Here is a 12,500-nt window from a genome sequence, read left to right on the forward strand (position 1 = left end):
ATTGAAAATTCATTTTATTGTTGAAATAATAAATATATAATGTTTATTTCACACTATCGTTTTGGTTGTATTTTGCATGTTCGTAACTTCTTTTTTTTAACCAATCAGAAAATTCGAAATGCGATAAGGTTATTTGTACTGTTAAGAACAATATAAAAAAATTTTTTTAATTAATTAATGTGCTATAGTTTTATTAAATTGAAAATTGCTGTAAAACAACAATTTCCATCTAGTTTAATGAATTTCGCAACTGATGTAATCAGATTTAGACATGACTGAGGACAAACTTTAAAATTGTATAAGAAATCTCAGAAGAAATAGAACGCGGCACGTTAAGAAAATAATTGTAGTAGTAGTAGTAGTAGTAAGAGGAGGAGGAGGTGAAATAATAATAGTGATCCTTTCTACTATAGGCACAAAGCCTGAAATTTGGGCGGAGGGGGATGAGCCGATTACATCGACCCCAGTACATCAACCCGGAAAGGATGAAAGTTAAAGTCAACCTCGGTGGAATTTGAACTCAAAACGTAAAGACAGACGAAATGTCGCTAAGCATTTTGCCCGGCGTACTAACAATTCCGCCAGCTCGCCACCTTAATAATAATAATAATAATAATAATAATAATAATAATAATAATAATAATAATAATAATAATAATAATAATAATAATAATAATAATAATAATAATAATAATAATAATAATAATAATAGAAAAAATGCATGGACAATTTCATAGATCTCATAGGGATGTTGAAAATAAGTCAGAGAGAGAGAGAGAGAGAGAGTGAGAGAGAGAGAGAGAGAGAGAGAGAGAGAGAGAGAGAGAGAGAGAGAGAGAGAGAGAGATGGTTATGGATAACTAAAAATGATTTAAAACTGGAAACGGAAGCTCTAATCTCTACTGCCCAAGAGCACGCATTAAGAACCAATTACATCAAATACAGAATAGACAACGCATCAGAAAGTGATAAGTGAAGAATCTGTGGACAAAACGGTGAAACCGTATGGCATATTACCAGCCAATGTACGCCACTAGCCCAGAAGGAATATAAGAGACGCCACGACAATATAGCCACGCTTGTCCATTGGACACTGCAACAAGTATGGACTTGATAGAGCAAAAAAGTGGTACGAAAATAAACCCGAAGGCATCATTGAAAATGATAATGCAAAGATCCTGTGGGATTTTATGATTCAGTACGACCATGAGATAGAGTATAGGAAGCCAGACATAGTCTTAATTGAGAAAGAAAGCAAACGATGCTGGATCATAGATATAGCATTCCCAGCAGACAAGGTATGCGATAAGAAAGTACAGACGATATGACAGGTTAGCTTGGGAGGTTAAGCAGTTGTGGTCGATGAAAAAGATAGCAGTAGTACCAATAATCGTCGGAGCCCTGGGAACAGTGAGTAAAAATCTTGAGAAGTACATGGAACAAATAGGGGCTGCAATAAGGGTGGCGCACTTGCAGAACACAGCACTGCTTGGAACCGCTCGAATACTCCGGATGGTGCTAAAAAATAAGGGGTGTTACTTGAGTTCACTGGTAGTGAACAGCTGACAACGTAGTACATCTCCAGCGTTAGAAGCTGTGCAAAGGCAATGATAATAATAATAATAATAATAATAATAATAATAATAATAATAATAATAATAATAATAATAATAATAATAATCACATCGCGCTCCTCTGGAACTTCACCATTCAAACTGACAGAAAGATAGATGCAAATAGGCCAGACATCATACTGAAAGACTTCAGACAAAAATCATGCCTCCTCATTGATATGACTGTCCCAATCGATATAAACGTATCTGTCAAGACCTACCAAAAACTGAGCAAATATAAAGATCTTGAAATAGAAATTAGCAAAATGTGGAATCTGAAGACGAAAACAATACCTATTGTCATAGGTGCCCTGGGAATAACAGCGAAACGGGCTGATTACTACCTAGCTCAGATACCAGGAAACCCCAAAATGGCTGAAGTTCAAAAGATAGTGCTCATGGGAACTGCCCATATCCTACGTAAAATACTGTCTATGTGATCTCAAATTTGAAAACATTCTCTAGAACAACACTGTACAAATTCAAATATATGGTACCCTAGGCATAACACCTACATGATCTTCTAACTTGTTGTCTCTTGAGGTCTCTGGGTGAGACTTGGATCCAACTTGTACAAATGCAAAGCAAAAGTCAAACATAAATAATAATAATAATAGCAATAATAATAATAATAATATTTTCTAATAAAGGCACAAGGTCTGAAATTTGTGGGGAGAGGAATCGTCGATTACATCGACCCCAGTACGCAACTGGTACTTAATTTATCGACCCCGAAAGGATGAAAGTTAAAGTCGACCTCGGCGGAGTTTGAACTCAGAACGTTGCGACAGACGAAATACCGCTAAGCGTTTTGCCCGTCGTGCTAACGAACCTGCCAGCACGCCGCCTCGACCACAATAACAACGACAACAACGACAATTGTAAGAACTGAAGACCTGTTGGAAGAGGTTTAATTGGTGTAGAAGAGTGTGTGGAGATGTAACGAAACATCGTGCTTGATCGTTTGCGGAACACCACGGAAAAATGCCCGAAGGCAGTGAATAAAGAACAGACGTTCAAGTGTGGAATAGGAGAAAAGAACAGGAATGAAATTCAAAGAGTAGATGTTAAACAGATTGATGAGAAACCTTCGCATGGTTAAGTTTGGAGGATGTATGTGGAATGTGGATTTGATTGAAAAAGGGACAATTGAAAAAAAGAAGCTGAGAGACTTGTTATAGCAACCCAATATCCAGCGCTGAAAACAAGTAACTTGGGGAGAGAGTGTCGGCAAAAAATGAAGACTGTGGAATTTGGGATGAAATAGTAACATATATTGTTGCAGAATGCCCCAAGTTGGCCCAGGAAGAATATAAGAAATAGAGACATGATTAAGTGGTGAACGTTTTACATTGGAAGCTTGCATAAAAGGCGAACGAAAGAAAGGATGAAATGAGATAAAAGTATTCATAATATACAAAATATTTGAATATGTGGATGATGCTGTCCCCCTGACACAGGAGAAGGAAACTCAAAGAGTCCTACATATCCACGGCCACTTTTAGTCCCAAAAGCACGAGTCCTCACCCAGGGGTTGTCATCCAGTCTATAGGCGCTATTTTTGCAACAATCAATTATCTTTTGGCAAATTCACCGGGAGAGAGCATCGCCATCTCATTTCGAAGAGGAATATCACTAAGGAAGAGTAAAGTGTATAGGTACAGACGTGACTGTGTGGTAAGAAGCTTGCTTCTCAAACCACATGGTTCCGAGTTCAGTCCCACTGCATTGGGTTGGTGCATAATTATTGCGGCCTTTTTTTCAACAAATTTTATTCAACAAAAACAATAACAATATTTAACAAAAACATCTTTAAATGACAGTCTGACCGTCTGCCAAGCAAATGGGAAGCAGTAATTGAAGTAGATGGTGTATATGCTCCGGAATAATCATTTAAAGATGTTTTTGTTACATGTTGTTATTGTTTTTGTTGAGAAAAAGCCGCAATAATTATGCACCAACCTAATAGTTTCAAGCCGAGAAAAGCCTTCTAAATGGATTTGGTAGATGGAAACTGAAAGAAGTCCTTACGATCTTCAGCCAAATACACTAACGACTTATCCACGCGCCTTCACAAACCTTTCTTAACGAAGACGAGAAACCACAATAAACTATTCCGTTCGATTTTATGTATAACTCATAGAGAGACACCACGAAGAGAAGAAAAGCAAGGTGGGCTTCTTGCTGGTTTAAGTTTCGGGCCAAATGAAATATTGAATGGTTCTCAGTAGGTTGTCTAATGATAATGGTGATAAAGGATGTTTCCTCATTAGAAGAGACTCGTCTGTGTAATTATACTATTTTATATCAAAATATGTCATGTGATTAAGCTAAATTCGTTAATATCGTTCAACAGCACGTATTCATTGGGACAAAAATGTCTTAAATATTTTCAGAATGCTTGTGTTTTTGTGGCTTTTTACGTGTAGTTGTTTTTGAGGTTGCGTGGTTGTGTAAGTGTGTGCTTATGTGTGTGTGTGTGTGTGGAAATGTGTTGACATGCTGTATTTGTCTTGTGCTATGTGTGTGTGTGTTTGTGTTCGTGCACGTCATTTATGTGAATGTATATGTATGGTTGTGTGTATGAATGTGTGTGGAAATGTGTGGAGCATGCTGTATTTGTCTTGTGCCGTGTGTGTGTGTATGTGTGTGTGTGCATGTTGTTGTACGTGGTATGTAGTGTATACATTTGTGGTTGTGGCTGTACGTATGAACTGTCTGTGAGTATGTGTGTGCTAGTAGTTGCGTATGCGAATGTGTGTGTACATATATATTCGTGTGAATGTATGTGTATGTGAATGTGAGTGTGTGTGTGTGTGTGTAAGTGTAAGAGTACGCGTGACTGCGTGTGTGAAGGTGTGTATATGTGTATAGGAGCGTGAGTGATTTTCTGTGTGTGTGTGTGAGTGTATGCACGCGCGTGTGTGATTGTGTGTGTGAATGGATGTGTGTGAATATATGCGTGTGGACATGTGTATGTGAATGGCACTGAACGTGTGTGCACGTGTATTGTTGTTGTTCTTGTTGTCACCAGAGTATTTCCATAAAAATTTGGAAATAATTTCATTTATTTAATGAAGAAAAGCCAATCTTTGTCTAATTAATTCGTACGTTGTGATGGCTTCACTTTCCCCAACGATATTCAGTAATAAACAGAAATGAAATAGAAATGTTCTAAAAGTGAAGAGCTACCTTATCGTGGATTCAATCTGCGATCCTTGTTTTTGTTTATTTTTTACGGGTTTAGTTTAGGGGAAAGGACCGCGGTGACACCTTTCGCAATTCTTCCGAAGCTATATGTCCTGTTTGAACAGTAGTAAGGGGATGATTGCCGGAAGACAGGGACATAGGCAGAAGAAAGACTTGCAGAGGGGAAAACGTTACAACCCTTATTATACGTTCTATTATTTATCATACGTTATACCGTTTAATATACGTTATACCGTTTAATATACGTTATACCGTTTATTATACGTTATACCGTTTAATATACATTATACCGTTTAATATACGTTATACCCTTTATTATACGTTGTATCGCTTATTATACGTTATACCGTTCAATATATGTTATGCTGTTTATTATACGTTATACCGTTTAATATACGTTATACCGTTTATTATTCGTTATACCGTTTAATATACGTTCTACCGTTTATTATACGTTATACCGTTTAATATGTTATACCGTTTATTATACATTATACCGTTTATATACGTTATACCATTTATTATTCGTTATACCGTTTATATACGTTATACCGTTTAATATATGTTATACCGTTTAATATACGTTATACCGTTTATTATACATTATACCGTTTATATACGTTATACCATTTATTATTCGTTATACCGTTTATATATGTTATACCGTTTAATATATGCTATACCGTTTAATATACGTTATACCGTTTATTATTCGTTATACCGTGCAATATATGTTATACCGTTTATTATACGTTATATCGTTTAATATACGTTATACCGTTTAATATACATTATACCGTTTATCATACATTATACCGTTTAGTGTATGTTATACCGCTTAATATACGGTATACCATTTAATATACATTATACCGTTTAATATACGTTATACCCTTTATTATACGTTATACCGTTCAATATATGTCATGCTATTTATTATACGTTATTATGGCTCTCTACATTCTGAGTTCAAATCCCGCCTGCCTGGAGAAGGCTATGGAAAACCACTCTAGTATTCATCACCAGTTTAGTCATGGTGACCAAAGTCCCAGTAATTTACTTAACGGCGCAAGAAAAGGTACGGGCCTTCCCAGATCATGTAGAGAGAGTGCTGGAGAGAGCCTGCCCAAGAGCAGACCACCGCTGGACTAGAACGGTTTCAGAATGTGACTAGAATGTTAAGTCAGAGTGCAAATATTTTTCAGGTATCGAAATCTTAACAGTTTCTGTTATTTTAAAGAATACAATTATATTTTGTCAGTACACTGAGAAGTAAGTACAGTAATCCCTCGACTAACGCGGGTGTTACGCTCCCAAACCTCCCGCGATAGGGGAAAATTCGTGAAGTAGAAATAGTACTGTATATTTATTATTATTTTTATAATAGAAATAATATATTTCTAAATCTCTCAGAGATTTATGCAGTAGCAGCATGATAAAATGATGGTATGTTGTCAACTTAAAGTGACAGTCCCATAAAAGAGAAGAATTTGAAAACATAAGGACAAAAGAAACGTGTCAAGTCCAACAGGAAACGGTGTTTCCTAGGGCTAAACAAAAGTAGCATTCTTCCCTTTTATGGGACTGTCACATTAAGTTGACAACATACTATCACTTTATAATTTTTATAATTTGTATATATTTATTTTATTATAAATGCAAAACAACACCACAGAGGAATCGACGTAAGCTTAAATAATAAACCGCGATATGTGAACCGCGATATGACGAGGAGCTACCGTAGTTGTCCCCATAACTTTATCAAAACCGTTCTAGTGACGGAAGATAGGAATTATATGTGGTTAAGGGTCAAACGACCATTTTAGCAATTTGTAGCTTAGAGACATGAGATGACTTAAAATTAGTATTAATACGACCTGTATATGTGGCAAATAAATTAAACTACTGCATCTTCCTGGTAGAAAAGTAATAAACGAAACGATAAGACAAATCGTTGAACATTTCAAGCGTTAAAGTAATGCCATATTTGTCAAACTTCATTTTTCACGTATTGTTCTCTTTAATCTTTATTGATTCTACACTGCATATATATATATATATATATATATATATATATATATATATATATATATATATATATATATATATATAAAGTGTAGTATATTGCCACTTAAGTGTGGCTGACCCCTAGGGGTGGATGTTACTGTTGCTTTTAGCCCCAGGAGGACATCTCCTCCAGCCGACTTATCGACACACTACTGTGTCCTGTTTGCCAAGGGAAGTTATCCCTCCCATCATGTTCTGTAGCACGAACGGACCCGGGTTTCAGGGTTATTTCCCTTCGTCGGCGTCCGATAGCCACTGATCTTTGATGAGAGAGATAAAATCTTGGCAATCTTATATCTACTTTTCCAGTGAAATTCTTCACTGATATCGAAAAGGTGAAAACAAGCAATGTTAATTCTCTAAATGAAGTATTAACAGTAACTGCACGATAAAGTGTAGTATATTGCCACTTAAGTGTGGCTGACCCCTAGGGGTGGATGTTACTGTTTTCACCTTTTCGATATCAGTGAAGAATTTCACTGGAAAAGTAGATATAAGATTGCCAAGATTTTATCTCTCTCATCAAAGATCAGTGGCTATCGGACGCCGACGAAGGGAAATAACCCTGAAACCCGGCTCCGTTCGTGCTACAGATCATGATGGGAGGGATAACTTCCCTTGGCAAACAGGACACAGTAGTGTGTCGATAAGCCAGCTGGAGGAGATGTCCTCCTGGGGCTAAAAGCAACAGTAACATCCACCCCTAAGGGTCAGCCACACTTAAGTGGCAATGTACTACACTTTATCGTGCAGTTACTGTTAATACTTCATTTAGAGAATTAACATTGCTTATATATATATATATATATATATATATATATATATATATATATATATATATATATATATATATATATATATATATATATATATATAAGAAGATATTATGCTCAGGTCATACAAATTTAATATTTACTTAATATTTACTGAGTATTAATTGAAACAGCTGTAAGGGATGATGATTAATTTGCTGTTATTAAACAATTATTAACTTCCCAATCTCCATTTTCTTTTTCTTCTTTTATATGAACATAAATTATATGTTTTAATATATATATACCTATTATTTTAAGGAATTTTTTTCCCAAACATACTAGGTATTGAACTAATATTTCTTTGGATGAAACCATGCCTTCATGAGGTTAACAGAGCCTCTAATCGAATATGAACATATATTTATGCATATATACATACATACATACACCCATACATATGCACACTTCTATAATTATTTTTCAGCTTTCTGATGAAGAATTACCGCCAGAAAGTTGGACCCCCCCACACATTAAATACTATATGTTCCTGAGTTTAGCATTAACTCGTATCCGTGTAGTGATTGACTCTCTTAACCCTGATAAGTGCGCAGGGTACTGTTGAAGCCAAGGGTGGTGTAAAAGAGGGTCGGGGCGAGTAAGGGCGTCTTCGGAATTTGATCACTGCCTCTTGACATCTGTTATGACAGGGTGCCACTTTGGGCGGTCCTCAGCGATTGTCTCCCAGATAAATATTATCTATCTATCTATCTATCTATCTATCTATCTATCTTGTCAATTCAAATAAACAAACAATTCAAACAAACGAATAAAAACGAGAAAATAATAAGCAGCGAATGTGAGGACATGTATAAGAAGTGTATTAAGTTAATGCTCGGTGAAAGGAGAGAGTTTAACGTTTCGAGCAGTAGCTCTTCGTCAGAAAAAAGAAAGGGAAAAGTACAAAGAAGGAGAAAAAGAAGACATCGCCAACGGCCCACATGTATGTATATAAATTATTTTGTTTCCCTCTGCCCATTGTTATCATTCAAATTTCCTTATATTACAAACTTCCTTGTATTGTCATCTTGTGATGTTGGTTATTTGAAAGCAATGAAATATAAAATAAAAAAATATCGAGATGATGATGATAACTACTCTATTGTGAATTCCGCTACAATTCTCCCAATAACCATTTTTAATTCAATCAGCTTTTCGTCATATACTGAAATCTTATATCTGTGAGACATATACAGAAAAATAATCGGCCAAATGCAAACTAATTCTTTCTAAAACTATTAATTTATCGAATTAATTATATCCTAAGATAGATTCACTAGTCTTGTAATAAAAGACAGTTATAAACGCCGTCAGACGTCAAATATATATTTTAATCATTGTCGATTCGCTAAGATCCATATAGCGTTACTTGATAGTTGTGATTGCAAGTCGAAGTCTAGCTTGGTGTTCAGATCAACCTATCGAGCTTTTATGCTATCTTAAATTGTATCTTGAAAGATAGTCCAGTTAAAAATACAAATAAAAATAAATAAGTCCTAAAATGTATTAAAATCCAAAAGAAAATTTCCCCCCCAAAAAACAAACAAACACTGGAATAAACGATGAAAAAAATAATTATCAAAATATTAATTAAAAAAACCCAATCAAATTCTCATCTATTTTACTGCGTTCGCGTTAAGTGGTATTTAACGGCGCCATTTTGTCTCCGTGGCTGTTAACCTTTAACACTTTCTCCGAATCTCTCTGTCTTTGTCTCTGTGTGTCTGTCTGTCTGTCTCTCTCTCTGTCTTTGTCTCTGTCTGTCTGTCTGTCTGTCTGTCTCTCTCTCTCTCTCTCTCTTTCTCCCTGTCTCCATCTCTTTCGCTTTCTTGTCTCTTCTGATACGAGTTCTTATGTAGGGACAGATATTTATACGAAGACCACTAATAAAATAAATGTTTAAACAGTAAACGTTTAGAAACCCAACAAGAGTTTAGAGTTTAATGAAACAAAAATAAAAGCAAAAATGTTACACCATGTTGGTTTCTGTTTCTTAGTACAATATTTTGAGACGACGCCATGTTTGTTTTGACATTGTACATGTTTATCAACAAATTTTAAAATCATGTCTTAATACATACAGGCACACATGCATGCATGAAAACAAACACATGTACATACATATGAAAAATAGAAGTATATATACTTATCTATCTATCTATCTATCTATCTATCTATCTATCTATCTATCTATCTATCTATCTATCTATCTATCTATCTATATATATATATATATATATATACATGTATACACAGACATATACATGTACAATTGCATACCTATTAAATACATACATGTATATACATGCATACATAATGTTCTTATACATACATAAATATATATATTCATAAACATCTACATATAATTGTATGTATATATATATATATATATATATATATATACGCACAGTAAATAATTTAATTTTCAATATACTTGTATACTCTTTTTCTTGTCACGATATTCAAAGCATATAAATAAATAAATATATATGTATGTATATATATGTATGTATATATATATATATATATATATATATATATATATATATATATATATATATATATATATATATATATATGTATATATATATATATATATATATATATATATATATATATATATATATATATATATATATATGTATGTATGTATATGTATATGTGTATATATATATATATCTATATTTCTCTCTCTCTCTCTCTCTCTCTCTCTCTCTCTATATATATATATATATATATATATATATATATTCGGAAAGGAAAGAACTGATGTAGAATCTGTCACAGTAAATAAAGAAAACAGGAAGTGATGTTGAATCTACAATAACTGACACCGGAGTCTATCCGCCTACCTGTATTTAGAAAGTGAACTCACAGTGGATATAATTTCGTATTTCATCTTAATTCATTTTATTTTTTCAAATTCTGCTGAAGTCGAATTTGCCTTTCATTCTTTTGGGGTCGATAAAATAAATATCCGTTGAGATTTGGAGAAAATGAAATTGAATTATCCGTTTCTTCAAATTGCTAGTCTTGTGCCCTTCTTTCTCTTCTTTCCCTACTCCTACTTCTTCTTCTTCTTCTTCTTCTTCTTCTTCTTCTTCTTCTTCTTCTTCTTCTTCTTCTTCTTCTTCTTCTTCTTCTTCTTCTTCTTCTTCTTCTTCTTCTTCTTCTTCTTCTTCTTCTTCTTCTTCTTCTTCTTCTTCTTCTTCTTCTTTCAGAATAGAGAAAGCTAATTCGAAAACTTCAGATCACTGGAACTGTATAAAGTTTATCATTTAAATATATATGAGCATCTCTTGACATCCAACTATATGCATGAGAATGCTCACATAAAACAAACAAATCTGCACATATACATACATACATACGTACATACATACATACATACATACATACATACATACATACATACAAACAGAAATATCCTGTTATTGATGTTGAAATTCAAATGAAGGAGCCTTGGATCTAGGTTAGAAACCGGATCTTTCCCTGTTAGCAAGAAATCTTGAAATTAAACTGAACGATGGCATACATACACACACATACATACATAATACATACATACATACATAATACATACATACATACATACATACATGTAATTATTGGGGTACTGGGATATGTAACACATTGCCTAAATACCAATTTTGAGAAATTAGGCTTCTGAAAATCAGAAAGGCGAAAGCTAATTCGAAGACTACAGATCCAATCCATCACCAGAACTGTGAAAATCTGTAAAACTTTCCAGAAGTTTATCATTTAAATATATATGAGCATGTCTAGATATGCAACTATATGCATAAGAATACATGCATAAAGCAGAATGTACAAATCTGCACATACATACATACATACATACATACATGCACCCCTTGATGAAGTCTGTAGACATGAGGTAAATACCATCATGAGATTGGGAAGGTAACTACTTGACAAGCATTCCTTATTCGACAACCCTGAACTCTTATCCAAAGAAATTGCAAGACTCTACCGTAACATGACATCAGAGGAGAGGATGAATGCATTCTAGCAGAAGACCATGCATGGATACGTTAACAGAAAGCTCCAAGGTGATAACAACATTGACAACCAGAGCAGTCTATCGTGGACAAACAATCGGGTCACCAACTCTCACTTTGAAGGGTATGCCCTTGCTATTCAAGAACAAGAAATAGCAACCAAATTCCTAATTAACAAACGGGACAGAGAGGCGGGGAAAGCGCCACAATGTAATAATCGATGCAGACTCTGTGGAATCAGTATCGAAGATATCACCCACATCATTAGCAGCTGTCCAAAAATGTCATCACGGTATTACCTACCTATGAGACATGATGTTGTGGCCAAGACACTGTACAATGAAATCCGCCGACAGGATAACCCCGGGGCTAAGGAGATGAAAACCCATAATGAGGTAGAGGCCATTACCACTCACAATATGAAAGAGTATTGGTGGAATGTCCCAATAAAAACCTCAATAAAGTGCAGACATAATAGACCGGATATAGTAATCTGGGACAGAGAAGAGAAACTGTGTACAGTAGTAGAAATCAGCTGTCCTGCGGATGTCAACATCACGCTAAAGATTAGAGAAAAAGAGAACAACTACGCCGAGCTACTGAGAAATTTTCAGATACTCCACCCAGGCTACAAGTTCAGATTCATACCCGTGATTGTTGGGGCATTGGAATATGTAACGAACTGCCTCAACGAAAACCTGGAATAATTAGGGTTCTCAAAACCTGAAAGAAAAAGGCTGATTAGAAGACTACAGATTCAAGCCATCAATGGAACT

Source organism: Octopus bimaculoides, chromosome 26 (assembly GCF_046866305.1).
Source record: "Octopus bimaculoides isolate indiv1 chromosome 26, ASM4686630v1, whole genome shotgun sequence".
Classification (NCBI taxonomy): domain Eukaryota; kingdom Metazoa; phylum Mollusca; class Cephalopoda; order Octopoda; family Octopodidae; genus Octopus; species Octopus bimaculoides.